This window comes from Dendrobates tinctorius, unplaced genomic scaffold (assembly GCF_039654945.1).
Source record: "Dendrobates tinctorius isolate UK_male_01 unplaced genomic scaffold, ASM3965494v1 ptg000128l, whole genome shotgun sequence".
In the NCBI taxonomy this organism is placed as follows: Eukaryota; Metazoa; Chordata; class Amphibia; order Anura; family Dendrobatidae; genus Dendrobates; species Dendrobates tinctorius.
The window spans coordinates 7,882,308-7,900,464 of NW_027361796.1; the positions used below are offsets into that span (position 1 = coordinate 7,882,308).

The 18,157-nt window shown below is 46.3% G+C and overlaps 1 long non-coding RNA gene across 2 annotated transcripts in view; it reads left to right on the forward strand.

Moving 5' to 3' along the window:
* The first annotated feature begins 10,967 nt into the window (after positions 1-10,967).
* The window catches only part of LOC141047555 (uncharacterized), a 71,420-nt gene continuing 64,230 nt past the window's right edge, over positions 10,968-18,157 (forward strand). Inside the window, exons 1-3 of one of the 2 annotated variants that reach the window (XR_012219832.1) lie at positions 10,968-11,081; positions 11,173-11,244; positions 11,330-11,629. This is a non-coding gene — a long non-coding RNA (uncharacterized lncRNA). Of the gene's footprint in view, positions 11,082-11,172; positions 11,245-11,329; positions 11,630-18,157 lie in introns of those variants that run through there. The other variant, XR_012219831.1, reaches the window with a different exon arrangement.

The following is an 18,157-nucleotide window of genomic DNA, read 5'->3' on the forward strand; positions in this document are numbered from 1 at the left end:
AGGGACAAAAGTCTTGCCCAGAGGTACAGACTCGAGGGCGACTGGAGCCACGGTCCTCAGTCTCGCTGATGGGACTATCAGCCGAGGCTCCTCCTCCGATGACACCACGGAGCGGGAGAGAGCATCGACCCGGACGTTCTTCTCCCCGCAGAGAAAATGCAGGGTGAAGTGGAATCGGGAGAAGAACAAGGACCATCTGGCCTGGCGAGAATTCAGCCGCTGGGCTGTTTGTAAATAGACCAAATTCTTGTGGTCGGTGAACACCTGGAAAGGGTGGCGAGCCCCCTCCAGGAGGTGTCTCCACTCTGAAAAGGCCAACTTCTTTGCTAGCAACTCCCTGTCCCCGATGGAATAATTCTTCTCCGCCGGTGTGAAGGTCTTGGAGAAGAAGCATGGGTGCTTCCGACTTTGCGAGTTCTTGTGGAACAGGACCACTCCAGCACCGACGGAAGAGGCATCCACCTCCAGAATGAAGGGTTTATCCACATCGGGGTGATGTAGAATGGGAGCACTAGCGAAATGGGATTTAATAGAGGAGAAGGCCTTGGAGACAGGTTCTGACCACAACTTGGGGTTTGCACCCTTCTTGGTGAGGGCTACCAAGGGTGCTACCAAAGTTGAGAAGTGGGGAATGAATTGGCAATAGTAATTTATGAACCCCATAAAGCGCTGCACCGCTTTGAGAAAACGGGGTTCCTGCCAATCCATCACCACCTGTAGCTTGGCAGGATCCATGGCCAAACCCTGGGCAGAGATGATATAGCCCAATAAAGGCAAAGACTCCTGCTCAAACACACTTCTCCAACTTGGCATAGAACGAGTTTGCCCGCAGAAGGTCAAAAACTTTGCAAACATCTCTCCGGTGGGAGTCAATATCTGGAGAGTAGATGAGAATATCATACAGATAGACTAGTATCGAGGTGGTAAGCATATCCCGGAAGATATCATTCACAAAGTCTTGGAAGACGGCTGGGGCATTACAGAGCCCGAAGGGCATCACCAGATATTCATAGTGCCCGTCTCTGGTGTTAAATGCCGTCTTCCATTCGTTCCCATCACGGATGCGAATCAGGTTGTAAGCCCCCCGCAGATCTAGTTTGGTAAACACTCTCGCTCCCCGTAGCCTATCAAACAGCTCCGATATCAAGGGTAGAGGATACTTATTCTTAACGGTGATGGCGTTAAGACCCCTGTAATCGATGCAAGGACGTAGTTCCCCACTCTTCTTATGGACGAAGAAGAATCCTGCCCCCGCTGGTGACACTGACTTCCTAATGAATCCTCTTGCCAGATTCTCCCTGATGTATTGAGACATGGCCTCTGTTTCCGGGAGAGATAGGGGATAGACTCGACCCCAGGGAGGCTCAGCACCAGGCAAGAGGTCAATAGGACAGTCATAGGGGCTATGCGGTGGAAGTGTCTCTGCCGCCTTTTTGGAGAACACGTCCGCTTACTGTCGATAGTGTTTGGGAAGCGAGGAAAGATCTGTGGGGACCTCGGTGGAGGCAACCTGGACACATTCCCTCAGACATCTACCCTCACATGGCTGACTCCAACCAAGAATTCTCCCCGAGGACCACTCTATATGGGGAGAGTGATACCGCAACCAGGGGACCCCTAGAAGGACCTGGCCGATACCCTCGGGCATGACGAGGATGGATATCGTCTCCTGATGAGATGGAGACACCGAGAGTAACAGTGGAGCGGTTTGGTGGGTAATCTGTGAGGGCAGAGTCGCGCCATTCGCTACTCTGACGGTGACTGGCTTGGACATCATAAGCAGTGGTATTGTGTGCCGTTGAGTGAAGGCAGATGACATAAAATTGCCCTCCGTCCGGAATCCATGCAAACCTCCACCGCCAGAGTGGAAGAACCAAACCCAAGTGTCCCTTTAAAGGACAACTTGGAGGAAAACGCCGTGGATTCTAGTGAGCCGCCTCCTACGGCCACTAGGGGCGAGGGTCTTCCCAGCCGCTGTGGGCACTGGTTGGCAAAGTGACTGGACTGTCGACAACCATGACAGATCACAGGGGCTCAAGCGGGCCGGGGCCTGGATCCCTCGCGGGAAGCCCCTGACGCTCGGACGCCAGATCGGGAGATTCCAGAGGTTTAGCAAAACTGGGTGCCAACCTAAACCTTTGCTTACACTGGGACTGCTCCAACCTTCGCTCGGCCAAGCCAAGGTCTATATGGGTGGAGACGGTGATAAGCTCCTCCAGTGTAGCAGGAATCTCCCTGGTGGCCAGAGCATCCTTCACATGGCCAGCCAAACCTCACCAGAATGCCAGAATGAGGACCATATCTGGCCACTCTAACTCCGGAACTGGATGGCAAAGTGGCTGACCATGGACGAGCCCTATGACAATGCCAGCAGCCGGAGCGCAGTGTCATGGGTGACTCGCGGTCCCAGGAGGCACTCTGCACCACATGATCACTATTCTCCCACAGCGGCCCACTCCAAAGCGCTGCCCAACAAGAGGGAAATAATAAATCCCACTTTGGCCTGCTCGGAGGGGAATCTTGCTGCCAGCAGCTCCAGCTGTATCGAGCACTGGCTCACAAATCCCTACAAGAGGGACTAATACCCGAGAACTTCTTGGGCAGCAGGAGGCTGGACAAAGTCGGGGCAGGGATGGCAGTGGTCACACGGGAGACAGCCTCTGTGACTGCTGAACAGCGACCGCAGCAACACCTGCAGTTGAGGCTGGACGCTTGAGAGCCGCCAACCTGCCCTGCAGCTGCCGGATGTACTGCAGCAGTCGCTGTTCCTCCGCCATTACTAGCCAGACCCTGGCACTAGGATAATGTTAGGGCTGGCGGAACTCACCAAATTATAAAATAATAGTAGGTGCCTTCGCAGCCCGGGGTCCACCGTGCAGAGGTGGTACACTGCTGCTAGGTAATGGCGGAAGTATAAAGCGGTGTGGAAAGGTCACACGTTGGTTACATCACCCAGTGTGAACAGGAGCGAACTCTGTTAACTCACAGAGCCGCACTACCGCAGAACATAAATGCCGGGGCCTGTTTAGCTCACAGAGCCTGGCCAATGAGCACACAGAAAGCGGCCACAGGACTCTGCCCCAAAGGACACGGGGTTAGAGTCCCTCTAGGCCCACTGAGTGCACAGCATCGCTGCCACGAATGCAGCTAAAGACGCTGACTATGGAGTGTGGAGCACTTGCACTGAGGCGTGCCGAGTCACTGATGATGCCTAATGCCTGACTCAGACTCTGACCTACCTACGCCTTAGCCTGGGCACTAGCAGGCTAGGCTGCACAACACGTGTACCAAGGGTAGGGGTTTCATAATGAGTCAGTCACCAGAGACATTCATACGTGCATTCATCACTCACTCCTTATAGTCTGAAAATACAGTCTATCCTAGAGCATGGCCGAGCGACCATGCGATCCTTTTATAGCCACGAGCGTCCGGGACCTTCCTGGCTTCTCAGATGGGCCAATCCGAACAGGAGCAGGACCTGAGCACGTGACCTTCAGTCTCCAATGGGAGATCACTCCACTGGCATGCTCAGTGGACCGACAGGAGGACAGTCCCTGGAGAGACTCGCTGCTGACCAGCATGCGTTGCTATAGTTGGGCCAGAGGTGGCAGCAGCAACCAAACCCACGGAGCTAGTCTGGGCAGAGCGCCGGGACTGACTAGTCTGCTGAGCAACCTCCTCTGTGGCTGGAGAGGAATGGGAGACCGCTGGAAGCAAGGCTCGGGATTCCCGCTGTGCAGCGACAGGAACCCGATGCCTAACAGATCCTTATCAATACATGAATACAAAAGTATGGAAAAGGTAAGCTGGAAGACTATGAAACTGAGGGAACCTTTTGATGACTTCATCATGAAATCTCATAACATGCATAAAAAGATGGATACTGAAGTTTCAGGCTTGTGCTAGGAGTGAATATTACATTGTGATAAGGGGAAATTCTATAACATTTGGGTTAATACTGTAGTTTGCGTAATTGAGCAGCTTAAAGAGAACCTGTTGCATGTTAATACTTGTGGAAGTAGTGGTATGGTTGTGTGGTAGTTTAACTCACGTAGCAGCATACTAAGTTAGAAATTGGGAACACTGTCTCTTTAAATCCTTGTGGGTTTATTATAAGATAGCATAAACCAACACGAGGGGAAAAATAAACACAGCCCTTCAGGCTTAAACAAGAAAACAACAAAGAAAACAAAACACTGCAATACAGTCCATACTTATGCGGGTGGCAACCCGCTCTTGAGCAATACAGGTTCAGTCTTTCTTCCACACAATCATATAGGTGTGTTCAAGAACTTATTTATTGGGTGAAGAAATTCCAGAAAAATGAGTCGTTTCGGTCAATACCAGACCTTCATCAGTCTCTAACAAAAAATGCAGTAAGCTGTAAATAAAAAGAAACTGTAGAAAAACACCATAAATCAAATCATGTCATTAAATAAACAGAACAAAAAATATAACTTCACAGAATGTCATCAATACATCATAGTGAAGGAAAGGATGCAAACTTCAAAAGTAGCATAACTATAATGCTATTTCTAGGACAAGCAAAAAAGGGGGAACATGAAAATACTGAGAAAAACAAATGAAAAGTGGGAGGCAAAGAAGAGGATTCAGGAGAGGCAGTGCCCTTCATCATAAGCAGTCCCAAGTCCACATGGAGATAAGGTAGAGAGAGCCTTGTCATAGTGGTATTGTTAGAAGCAATAAGAGCAGTGGATGACAGGTACCCAGCAGGCCTGAGATAAACAAAACAGGCAGAAACAAGTAAAACAGCAAAGAGATTGAAGAACTAAATACAACCATGCATAGCTGTGGATCAGAAAACATTCCATCTGGATAGAGGGGATCTGTGTGGAAATTTTTCTCTGTATTTTCCATATGGGCCAAGCATACAATGTGTGTGAGCTTGCCAAGCTTCACAGCCACCAGGTTATGACCATTATCACACACGACCATGCCTGGTTAGAAGTTCAGCAGCAAGAGCCACAGATCTGGTTTGTTATTCCTTTCAATAACTCTGCCACAGTGTGTGCTATGTCTCCTAGACAAATTATCTGCAGCAGAGCCTGTTGCCACTTCGCTGAGGCAGTGCTGCAGAGCTTCCAGCTGATGTTGACAATGTGCTCTGAGTTAACAGGAGATGGAGGATGAGAAAGAGCATGAGGGGGTGTAGGAACTAGAGTTGAGCGAAACGGGTCAAAAAATTCATGAAACAAAACCCGACCCTATGATGAGGTCGACCACGAGGTCGGCGACTTAAGCGTCAAAGTCGCGTTTCAAAAGTTTGTTTTGTGCTCTTTTTCAGCCAATCAGGATCCAAGGACACTGTGGGCAACGTGATGACATAGGCAGGGGTCACCACCATCTTTCAGAAGGGCATGCAAGTGATTGGCTTGCTTTGGTGGGCGTCACAGGGGGTATAAAAGGGCGTGCACGCCGACCGCCATGTTACTCATGCTGATCTCAGAATAGGGAGAGCTGGTGCTGATGATGATTTTGTAGGGAGAGCGTTAGGCAGGGAAGAAGACACCAAAAACTGCTTCTGCTGCTAGCGATTTTGCCTGTACAACACACCAGTCACTGTGTGTGCAGTGCAAGTGGAGGCTATATTTTGCTGGATAAGCGGTGTTAGTTGTTAGGCTGCCTTCTAAGGCTTCCTGACGGCTGCATTGCTGTTTACCCACTGCTCTGCAAACTGCTTTTTTTAAAAGCAATCCCAATTTTTTTTTTTTGTCCTGGTGAGGTACTGAGCGTGCATTTTTTCACACCATACAGCGGTGCACACTCCTCACACAGTACCGTGTAACGGCTGTTATCACAGCCACAGTGAAGCTATCTGTGTGTCACTCTGTAAGGATAAGTCGAGGACATGTTCCGTTCTTACAGACCTGCACCTTCTAGTTTTGTCTAGCTTTCAAACAGTTAAATATATTTGCTGTTTGATCACATTCAAAACTATAGAGAGACAGCGTGTGTCAGTCCGTATACTTAAAAAACACGGAGCTTGACAATTTTACGTACACCGGACAGCCTTGTACGTGCACGCTCCTCTCTCAGTACCGTGTAACGGCTCTTATCACGGCCACAGTGAAGCAATCTGTGTGTCGCTCTGTAAGGATAAGTCGAGGACTTGTTCCGTTCTTACAGACCTACACTCTAGGGAGATTCTTATTCTGCCCAATTCTATATACACCTTGTAGTTTGTCATACACTAGCCAATTTCTGCCTGTCACATAGCGCTGTGATATTCACTGGGCCTCACACAATCTAAAAGTGTCCAGTGTCCACAAGTGTGTGCAGAAATTCAAAATCTCCATTATCCTCTAGTGACATTTTTCACACCTGCGACATCGAGCCTGTGACATAGTGCTGTGATATTCAGTGGGCCTCACACAATCCCAAAGTGTCCAGTGTCCACAAGTGTGTGCAGAAATTCAAAATCTCCGTTATCCTCTAGTGACATTTTTCACACCTGCGACATCGAGCCTGTGACATAGTGCTGTGATATTCAGTGGGCCTCACACAATCCAAAAGTGTCCAGTGTCCACAAGTGTGTGCAGAAATTCAAAATCTCCGTTATCCTCTAGTGACATTTTTCACACCTGCAACATCGAGCCTGTGACATAGCGCGGTGATATTCAGTGGGCCTCACACAATCCCAAAGTGTCCAGTGTCCACAAGTGTGTGCAGAAATTCAAAATCTCCGTTATCCTCTAGTGACATTATTCACACCTGCGACATCGAGCCTGTGACATAGCGCTGTGATATTCAGTGGGCCTCACACAATCCAAAAGTGTCCAGTGTCCACAAGTGTGTGCAGAAATTCAAAATCTCCGTTATCCTCTAGTGACATTTTTCACACATGCGACATCGAGCCTGTGACATAGTGCTGTGATATTCAGTGGGCCTCACACAATCCAAAAGTGTCCAGTGTCCACAAGTGTGTGCAGAAATTCAAAATCTTCGTTATCCTCTAGTGACATTTTTCACACCTGCGACATCGAGCCTGTGACATAGCACTGTGATATTCAGTGGGCCTCACACAATCCAAAAGTGTCCAGTGTCCACAAGTGTGTGCAGAAATTCAAAATCTCCGTTATCCTCTAGTGACATTTTTCACACCTGCAACATCGAGCCTGTGACATAGTGCTGTGATATTCAGTGGGCCTCACACAATCCAAAAGTGTCCAGTGTCCACAAGTGTGTGCAGAAATTCAAAATCTCCGTTATCCTCTAGTGACATTTTTCACACCTGCGACATTGAGCCTGTGACATAGCGCTGTGATATTCAGTGGGCCTCACACAATCCAAAAGTGTCCAGTGTCCACAAGTGTCTGCAGAAATTCAAAATCTCCCCTGTCCTATAGACACCTTGTACCTTGTTTTACATTACTATATAGTTTGTTTGATTTTGTCTACTTTTCTACCAAAAATGAGGAAGGCTGGTGGAAGAGGCCGTGGAATTGGGTGGGGGTTGGCAGCTGGTAATGATGGTGTTGGTGGTGGATCTGATGGTAGTGGCAAAAGCAAAATAGGACCGAATGCAGGAGGTGTTGAGCCTGCGTCATCGTCTGGCTCCACAAGGCCTCGAAGGCTTAGTTTTCTAGGAGTTGGCAAACCGCTTTTAAAGCCAGAGCTTCAGGAAAAAGTTTTGTCTTACATTGCTGACTCAGCCTCCAGCTCTATCGCCTCCTCCTCTGAAGTTGTAAAAAATAAAAGCACTGAGTCGTCATTGGAGGCTCATGTTCATGAACCACACCTTTCCTTGTGTCCTTCACCCCAACCAAGATTGAAGGATGACGCAGGCCATACTAATGATTACTCCATGGAGCTGTTTTCACATACCATGCCTGGATTATCAAGTGAAATGGTGAATTACCCATGCCAAGATGAATCTGACATGGAGTGCACTGATGCACAGCCACTGATAGATGATTCTGCTGGTACATTCACTCAGAGCACTACATTGTCCTCGCAGTGTACAGAGCCAGACTCTGACCCTGATGAGACTCAGGTGCCCCTTCCCGCACACTATACCACCATACACGGTGACACAGAGGAAGGTGCACATGACATTGAAAAGGAGGTGATGGATGACCCAGTTGTTGACCCAGATTGGCATCCATTGGTGGAAGAGGGTGCTGCTTCCAATAGCTCAGATGAGGAGGAGGAGCATCCACTGCAGACATCGACATCGCAACAGCTGTTATCTGGCAGGCCCGGATCACTCCAAAGACAGGTTCCAAAAATCAAAAGAGTTGCTGGACTGCTTGTCCAGAGGGTCAAAATATCACAGCGTGCTAGGCCGCAAAATGTCTGCCAAAGTAGGAAGAGTGCAGTGTGGCACTTTTTTGAACAAAATCCTCATGATCAGGCCAAGGTTATCTGTAAGAAGTGCGCAAAGACCTTTAGCCGAGGGAAAAATCTGAAAAAATGGAATGCCAGTTGCATGCTTAGACATTTAACCAGCATGCACTTTCAAGCATGGACACAACACCAAACCTCAAGTACCACATGTGCAACTGATCACAAAGAAGGTAGTCCGCAACGCTACATTGTTTCCCCCACTGTAAGCCCACCGGTTAGCACAGCAGCAAATGTTGAGGTGTCGTTGCAAGGCCACAGCAGTCAGGGAATCCCACTGTTATATCAACGAAAGACTGAATCTAGGCCATCAGAAAGAACACCAACTCCATCACCATCATCAACCCTCTCTCAGTCTGCCCTGTCCACTGCTACTTCCACCATATGCAGCTCTCAAGTCCAGCTCACCCTCCCAGACACTATGCGTAGGTCAAGAAAGTACTCAGTCTCTCATCCGCGTACACTGGGTTTGAACGCCCACATTGCCAAACTAATCTCGTTAGAGATGATGCCCTATCGGTTGGTGGAAAGCGCAGCTTTCCGCGAACTCATGGCCTATGCAGTACCACGCTATGACCTACCCAGTCGCCACTTCTTCTCTCGCAAAGCCATCCCAGCCCTCCACCATCATGTGAAAGACCGCATTGTCCATGCACTCAAGCAGTCATTGAGTGGAAAGGTGCACCTCACAACTGATGCATGGTCCAGTCGGCATGGCCAGGGCCGTTACGTGTCCATCACTGCGCACTAGGTTAATGTGGTGGATGCAGGGTCCACAGGGGACAGCGGTGGTGGGACAGTGCTGCCTAGCCCACGGTATAGGAAACAGTTGGCTGTAGGCGTTCGACCCTCCTCCTCCTCCTCCTCCTCCAGAAGCGAAAGCTCATCCACAGAGCGCAGTCGTATGAGCACTCCATCTGAAGCTGCCACTGTTGCACACGAGGTGTCCCCCTATCGAGCAGCTAGTGGAAAGCGTCAGCAGGCTGTGTTGCAGATGATGTGTTTGGGCGACAGACACACCGCCGAGGTGCTGGCCGAGTACTTGAAGCGACAAACTGAGTCATGGCTGGGCAGTGTGCATCTTGAGGCAGGCAAGGTAGTTAGTGATAACGGCCGTAATTTTGTGGCAGCCATAGCCCTTTCAAAACTCAGCCATATACCTTGCTTGGCTCACACCTTGAACCGGGTGGTGCAGTGCTTCCTCAAAAATTATCCGGAGTTAACAGCCCTGCTCCAGAAGGTGCGAAGACTACCCTTCGTTCATACATATCACCCATATGTACAGATTTTACACCGTTCCATACGGAGACATTGGGTCATTCTTAAGGAGGCTCATCCAGAGGTCACAGAATTTCAACATAACTTTCTACCATGCTATAAACGCCCCAGAAACATTAGGGACACCCTGATTAAAGCGGATATAGGCCCAGGAGTGAGGTCAACAACACAAAGATTTCTTTCCACACCCAAAACAGGGACTTATCCGTGCCTTCATTGCAATCAATGCAGCAATGTATTAAAAGGGGATTATTTCCACCACCCACACTCTGGTAAACGGTACAAAATTAAAGACTACTCCACTTGCGATACATCGCATGTGGTATACCTGATCAAATGCCCTTGCGGTCTTTTGTACATTGGTGAAACCACCCAGTCTATCAGGGACCGCATAAGCAAGCATAAATCCACAATCAGGTGTTGCAATACACTATTACCCCTACCATATCATTTTATTACAGCTGGGCACACCATTCCTCAATTGAAATTTTGTGTTATTGAGCACGTACCCTTTCCTCGGAGGGGTGGTAATCGTATCCAACTCTTGAAAAGAAGAGAGGCCTTCTGGATACATGAATTACAAACTCTCACACCGAGAGGTCTCAATAGAGAGTATGATTTATTATCTTTCTTATGATGGGTCTAAGACTATACTTCTTCACAATTTTGTAGAAATTAGATGGTCATTATTTTTGTCAATGAGTCATGTTATCATTACAGGATTACTAACATATTTTCTTAATTTTACAGAGTCGTCGATTTTGAACTACACGCAATTGTCACCGATTGTCCTTGTTTCTCCCTCGGACTCTCCTTCCCTGCCTCCTTCGAGCTAATTCTTTTACTTATCAGCATATCTAGACTACCTTTTGATTCCTGTATTCAATTGTGTCTTTTTTCCTTTTTTTCTATAATATCAATAGATATATCCCTCCTCACTCCTGTAACAGGAAGCTTTAATTTATTCCCCTTCACCACTGGTTTAATCATTGTACAATACATGTGTGACATTTTCATATCATTCCCAATGATGACTAATTAATTAGTTATTTACCATTAATTCACCATTATTTCATATACAGTTTATGTCTTTCACACATAGCCTCCACTCAATCTGATTGATACATGAGCGTTCCCTCTTCTCTTCCTCCTACAAGCTCCCTCTCAATATAGGAACCCTGACAGCATGAAAGCTGTTACACACATGGTTAATCGCTGTGCAGTCCAGCGTTACCTCCCACAACACGCCCCTCTGTTTCTTTATGCCTGATCTCACGTTCACATAGGCGGCAACGTCACTTCCGGTGACGCGGCCCAGTCAATCTGAGGCTGTCCCGCCCACCGCCTATTTAGCAATCACATCATGGGCCGTGTACACCCAGGCTACAAGCGGTGGATACCGCGTTTTCCAGGACACATTACGCCGCCACCCACTAACGGTAAGCACATCTCCTCTGCGTGCATTCAGGCATGTAAATAGTTTACAGGGAGACTTAACCCCTTATGCACTATATATATCGTCCCATACAGCTACATCACTCAGAGTGACATACCTGATCCTATGCAGCATTGAGTCCTAAGCGACAACAGACTTAACACCAAGTGAGTGGGTACATATGGGATATGATGATCATGTATTTCTGAGCATATTGAGTGAATTCATCTCATCCTTTGTTTTGATCTACAGACCTCTTATTTAAACCTCTTATGGAATTACTTCCTGCTAGTCCAGCCACAAATTATTGCCGGTTGGTATCTTACATACACTTAGCACTTTATCAAGGTGCAACCATATGACAGCACTTTATTGTGGACATTTTTCTTTGTTTTTATTTTATTTCATTATATCTTTTCAAGATATACGCAAGGATAATCTTTAAAAGGATCACACTATCCCCACCATCAATATAGTGGTGACTAGATATTAAGTGAGTAGCAATAAATCTAAGATTAGTTTACGCTTTCTCGTCCACACAATTGATACGATTATCTCACATATATATACTGTTTACTCTAGATACATTGCAAATCTTTCCAAGAGAGCAGTCTGGGTAGGTTACAATACTTCCGCCTTTTTCCTTTTTTTCCCTAAACCCTCATACCTCTACCCATCCCTCCCATCACTATTGCACTTTTTTGAATATTTATTTTGGTATTTACTTGATGTTTGAACCATATTGATTGTACATTATGTAGCATCTGACTTGTATTCTATACCTGTATCTGATTTGCAGCATACTGATGAAGGCTTGTCTGTATAAGCCGAAACGTCTAAATTTGAGACTGCAAATAAAATCTTCACTTTGCGACAAGTTGAGTGCCAAAAATTTCTTTCAGTGTTTGGGCGACAGACACACCGCCGAGGTGCTGGCTGAGTACTTTCAGCTACAAACTGAGTCATGACTGGGCAATGTACATCTTGAGGCAGGCAAGGTAGTTAGTGATAACGGCCGTAATTTTGTGGCAGCCATAGCCCTTTCAAAACTCAGCCACATACCTTGCTTGGCTCACACCTTGAACCTGGTGGTGCAGTGCTTCCTCAATAATTATCCGGAGTTAACAGCCCTGCTCCAGAAGGTGCAAAGACTGTGCGCGCACATCCGCCGGTCGCCTGTACACTCCATTCGTATGCAGAAGCTGCAGCGATTGCACCACCTTCCCAACCACCGCCTCATTATCGACATTGCAACAAGGTGGAACTCCACCCTGCACATGGTTGAGCGGCTGTGCGAGCAGAGGCAGGCCATAATGCATATGTGGGAGGATACACGGCCAGGCACTTTGAGAGCAGACATGGAGTTGACAGGTGTGCAGTGGTCGAAGCTGAAAGACCTCTGTAAAGGCCTTCAGTGTTTTGAGGAATGCACACGGCTGGTAAGCGCAGACGACGCCATCCTAAGCATGAGCATCCCACTTATGCGTCTGCTCATGCAAACTTTGACGCACCTTAAGGAGCAGGCGTCTGCAGCCAATGTTGACGAGGAGGAAGAGGTGGAGGGAATCCTTGATGGCATTCAGCCATTGTCTGCTCAGGGACCTGTCCTGGACGAGGTGGAGGAAGAAGAGGAGGAGGAGGATGATGATGGGGATGATTACTTAGGGGAGGAGGATGCATCTCGTGGGGCAAGTGAAAATGTTGGCGTGGCAAGGTCTGATACAGGGTTTGTGCGTGACTGGAGGGATGTGGATTTGCCAGAAAGTGCTCCTCCACCCAGCACTCGCAGTGCATCATTGACACCGGGAACATTGGCCCACATGTCAGATTATGCCTTGCAGATCCTAAAAAGGGACCCACGCATTGCCAAAATGATGAACGATGATGACTACTGGTTATCTTAAGGCCCAAATCGTGCCCCGTGGCTTGAGAATTAATTTGCCAGCTGGGAACAGATATAAAAATCCAGCCTTTATACATAAATGGGAGCGAGAAGCCACTGAGAGCTCTCTATGCTTTATGCAATTATTATTGGATGAGGGGACGGTCACCTTAAATATATTGAATGAGAAACTTAAGGAACACATTGATGTCACTAAGAAATTTTCCACTGAAACAGATTTTGGATTAAAAGAGACTAAATTGCAGACACACATTGAACGTTTTCAATACCATCTGAAAGAAAGAAAACATAAACAATATCTGCGGGATGTTCAGGATTTTAAGGACAATAAAGCCTATTTAGTCTTAACTCCACGTATAGGTGCCCCAGATAGAGATACTGAGCTCTCTTCAACCGATACTGATTTTTCAGAGTCTGAGAGTAGGAGTCGCTCCAATAGAGGGAGGAACAGAGGACGGGGCAGAGGTCGAGGTATACGGGGACCTTCTGATAGATCGGATATTTCCAGTGGGCATTTTTTAGATCAAGTTTATGCACTAAGGAACAGACCACCTCAAACCAAGAAGTGACTGGTTTTGTAACAAATGATAGGCTCTCCTCTGAGGATATACAGATTGTTAATCTGTCAGATAGAATCTTAGACGGTGTTGAGAGAGCTATTCTGTGTAGGGGCCTCTCATTTGTTCCTAATACGGATTTTGACCTATTCAGGTCAGTTAAGGACCTTAATTTATTTCTGAGGAAAGTGAGGTGGAGGAAGTTTTTTCAAAAACAAGACTCCCGTGTGAGTTTGGAGTTGGGTATACCAGAAGATATGTTGCCTGATGTGAGGTTACTTGATTCTCTTTCTGAGATAAATCCCAATACTTTTGGCCAAGGTCCTTTCACTGATTTAAGAAATAAGAGTACAAAAATGCCACCTTTAACTGGTGATTTGTCTGCAATTGATGTCTTTTCTAATCTGGTAACTGAGGATTTGATTAAGCTCTCACATGATCGAATCTACTGCCACTATAATTGTTCCAAAGAAGAGATGGATGCTATCGCGCGCCTTGAACGGGATGACAGCATTGTTATTAAACCCTCAGATATGGGTGGCAATGTTGTCATCCTAGGGGTGGATCTTTATCAGCAGATGTGCGATACTATCCTTTCAGATGGCGAAACTTATGAGGTTTTGTCTAATAATCCCATGAATATATATAGAGAAGAATTACGGCAGATTTTATTAGAAGCTTTGAGTAAGAAGATCATTAATAAGACTGAATTTGAGTTTTTGCTCCCTAATCATCCGGTTACTGCAACTTTCTATTGCCTACCCAAAATACACAAGGGGCTAAGTCCCCTTAAAGGTAGGCCAATAGTCTCAGGAGTGGGTGGCCTTTGCCAGAATGTGGGAATCTATTTGGATTGGATTTTGTCCCCTTTTGTCTCTTCACTTCAGTCCTTTGTTAAAGACACACCAGATCTCCTCCGTCGATTGGATGGGCTAACCATCGATCCTGAGGCCTATCTTGCAAGTATTGATGTTGAAGCATTATACTCATCTGTTCCGCACACACAAGGTTTGGAGGCAGTGGCATACTTTTTGAATACAAGAGGATGTCAATACCGAGAACATAACCTTTTTGTCCTGCAACTCCTCAGATTTTGTCTCACTAGGAATTTTTTTTATCTTTAACCATAAGGTGTACCACCAGCTGAGGGGGACCGCTATGGGGAGCCCTTGTGCCCCGGCTTATGCGAATCTCCTCCTCGGCTGGTGGGAGGAGATTCTGGTCTTTGGTGGTGATGAGGATGGGGGTCGTCTGTGTGCCGCGTCCCTGAGTTGTGGACGCGGTACATAGACGACATTTTCATTGTTTGGAGAGGCTCCGTTGAGAAATTTAATGAATTTGTTGTGGCACTTAACCACAATGACATAGGCCTGTTTTTCACTTCAGTCATTGAGACATGTAGACTGCCCTTTCTGGATATATTGATTGAGAAGAATGAGAAAGGGGAGATAGGGACTTCTACTTATAGGAAACCTACATCTACCAACTCCCTATTACACTGGGGTAGTCATCATCCTCAACATCTTAAGAAAGCAATCCCTAAGGGACAATATCTCAGAATTCGCAGAAATTGTTCTGAGACATCGAGTTTTGAGTTACAGGCTGGAGATTTGAGGGATAGATTTTTGAATAGGGGCTACCCCAGGCATGTGTTAAAACAGGCCTACCAAGGAGCTAAGGAGAGCAGACGCTGTAATCTGCTGACTACAGACAATGGAAAGCCCCCGGACAGTGATATCCTCAGATTCATCACAACATATGACAATGGTGCAATTCCTGTAAGAAATATTATAAAAAAGCATTGGTCTATTTTACAGATGGATAATGACATTTCTCCGTTTTTGAGTGATTTTCCTATGATCACATATAGGAAAGCACGCTCCTTGAAGGATAGACTGGTGCGTAGTCATTTTTCACCTTCAGTAAATAGAACATGGCTCCACAATGACATTATGGGCTGCTTTAAATGCGGCCATTGTGTAGCATGTTCGCATGTTGGCGTGAGTAAGACTTTTGTAAGTAATGTGACTGGTAAAAACTATGTCATCAGACACTTCATGAATTGCAGCACAAGAGGTGTTATATATAAAATGACTTGTAAGTGTGGATTGGAGTATGTGGGAAAGACGATTCGAGAATTTAAGAGGAGAATTGGTGAACATGTGGGAGACATAACACATAAGAGGGACACCCCAGTCTCAAGGCATATTCATGGTATGCATGAGGGGCAGATTTCATATCTTTCTTTTACTGCTATTGATAAGGTTTTTAAACCACAAAGAGGCGGCAATTGGGATCAATTGCTATTGCAACATGAGGCCAAGTGGATATTATATTTGGATACTGTAACACCTAAAGGCCTCAATGAACAGATCAATTTCAATTGTTTTATTTGAATTCCTTCCTTTGTCTTTTCCAATTTTTTTGATCTACAACCTGGATTTTCCTTAAGCCTGAATCACTTGTCTGTCACCCATTATTGGGGATTGGCATATGTGTATACATATATATTATATGCCTATATTTGCATTTTTATGTTGCCGCTTATTTGTTGGTATCTCAGATTGGCACCTAATTGGGCGCCATTTGTCTTTATTGACATCTAGATAAGCATTTATTGGGCACCATTTGTCTTTATTGACATTTAGATAGGCATTAAAATTGTGTCCTTATATGAATATCCATTTTTGAATTTATTGTGCCTTTCCGGTTTAATTATATATGTTTGCCTTTCTTTACGATGGCGATGCTGGGGGCGGCGCCGCATCCTTAGGAGTGTGGTAGGAATTTTTTTCCCTGCTAACCGGTAGTATTTTGTTTAGATAGACGATACCGGAAATGTGGCAGGGTATTTTCCCTGCGAATCGGAAGTGTGGCGCCGTTTTGTTTAATGTACGCCACCGGAAATGGGGCATCGGCCATTTTGCTCCTACCGGTAGTGGGGCAGAGTATTTTCCCTGAGAGCCGGAGGTGTGGCGCCGTTTTGTTAATGGACGCCACCGGAAGTGGGGCTTACGCCATCTTGCTTTTACCGGAAGTGGGGCGACATCAGCTTTGGAGACTGACTGAGGCGTTGTCTAGTGCGAATCATGATGCGCGCTCATCAGTTAAGTCGTCTTATTATGTATACCCAGTATGCAAACTATGAGTGGTTATTGATGATTTGAAATAGGCCATTTATATATGGGGTTTGTTACCGGAAGTGGGGCATCCACCATTTTGTGAGTATACCGGAAATGGGGCTCTGTCCACCAATTGGATATGGGTCTCTTTTCCCCTTCCAGTAATGTCATTGCGGGGCGTTTACAGCGCAGGTTATGGCGCGCGCCCTGGGAGTTTTAAATCTCGCAATGAGAGATGACTGGTATGTGAGGTATGATCAAACATATATATGCTAATTATCTAATTGCGGCAATGTGTGTGCATTTATACAACAATATATATATGCCCTTTTCCTTCCATTCTCTGCAGACAGCAGATAGTATAGAGAGCGGGAGGATGTATTTCTCTTAGCTATAGCACTATGGCACTTTAAACAAGTTAGTCCCCTGAAGAGTTACTTGGATGAAATGCGTTGAGACGCTCCTTATAGGGAAAGTGCAGGGCATGTGCAATATAGGGCTAGCTGTGGACTGCCCTTGTAAGGGCAGGAGCTTGGGGATCAGTTAATGGTTAGCATTTAAGGGAATTGACAGGGTATTGCCTTCCCATCGCTACCTTCCTGTAGGTATACAGAGTATCCCTGATGACTCCTGTCCGTCTGCATTAACTGGTGAGATTGTTCCTTTTCTTGAAATCTCGTTCCTACTTTGAAATCTCGTATTTGGGGCTATGAGCCCCTGGTCTCAAATATTATACATGTGTATACATGTGCGATTGGCTATAGTATTGTGCTATTTTTCATGCTGTATCCATCATATAGGTTGTTGTCTGTCTAACAGCTACATTCTATATCCCTAATGTGATGCTTTTGGGTGTTTTCAAATATCCTCTGAGGATCACCCATTTATTCTGCATTTTTTAAACTCACTTGTGGGTGACATTATTTTTTGGTATTGTTTTAATTAGTATATTAAAAGTTATATTTTATCTCATTTGCTGCTATATATTGACTACTGGTTGGCCAGCATCCTGGATCCACGCTATAAAGGCAAATTACAAAACATCATGCCACAGGAGAACCTTGACCTAATATTGGCTACTAAGCAAGCAACTCTGGTTAACTGGTTGGTTGAGGCATTCCCAGCACACAGCAGCGGTGATGGTTCTCACACCAGCCGTACGGGCTGGGGGCAGCTTGGCAGAGGTGTTCGTTGTGCACACAGCAGAAGTGGCATTGGAGACAGGGGTTTCATGACAATGTTGTGGACTGATTTTTCATGGACCGCTACTGCATCGATGGAAAGTGATAGGAGACAGCAGTTGTCAACTATGGTTAACAACTACTTTTCCTCCCATATCGATGTTCTCCCACACAGGTCATTCCCCTTTGACTATTGGGCCGCTAAACTGGACACCTGGCCTGAATTGGCACAATATGCCTTACAGGAGCTCACTTGCCCAGCTGCAAGTGTGCTATCGGAAAGAGTCTTCAGTGCAGCTGGATCAATCCTGACAGAA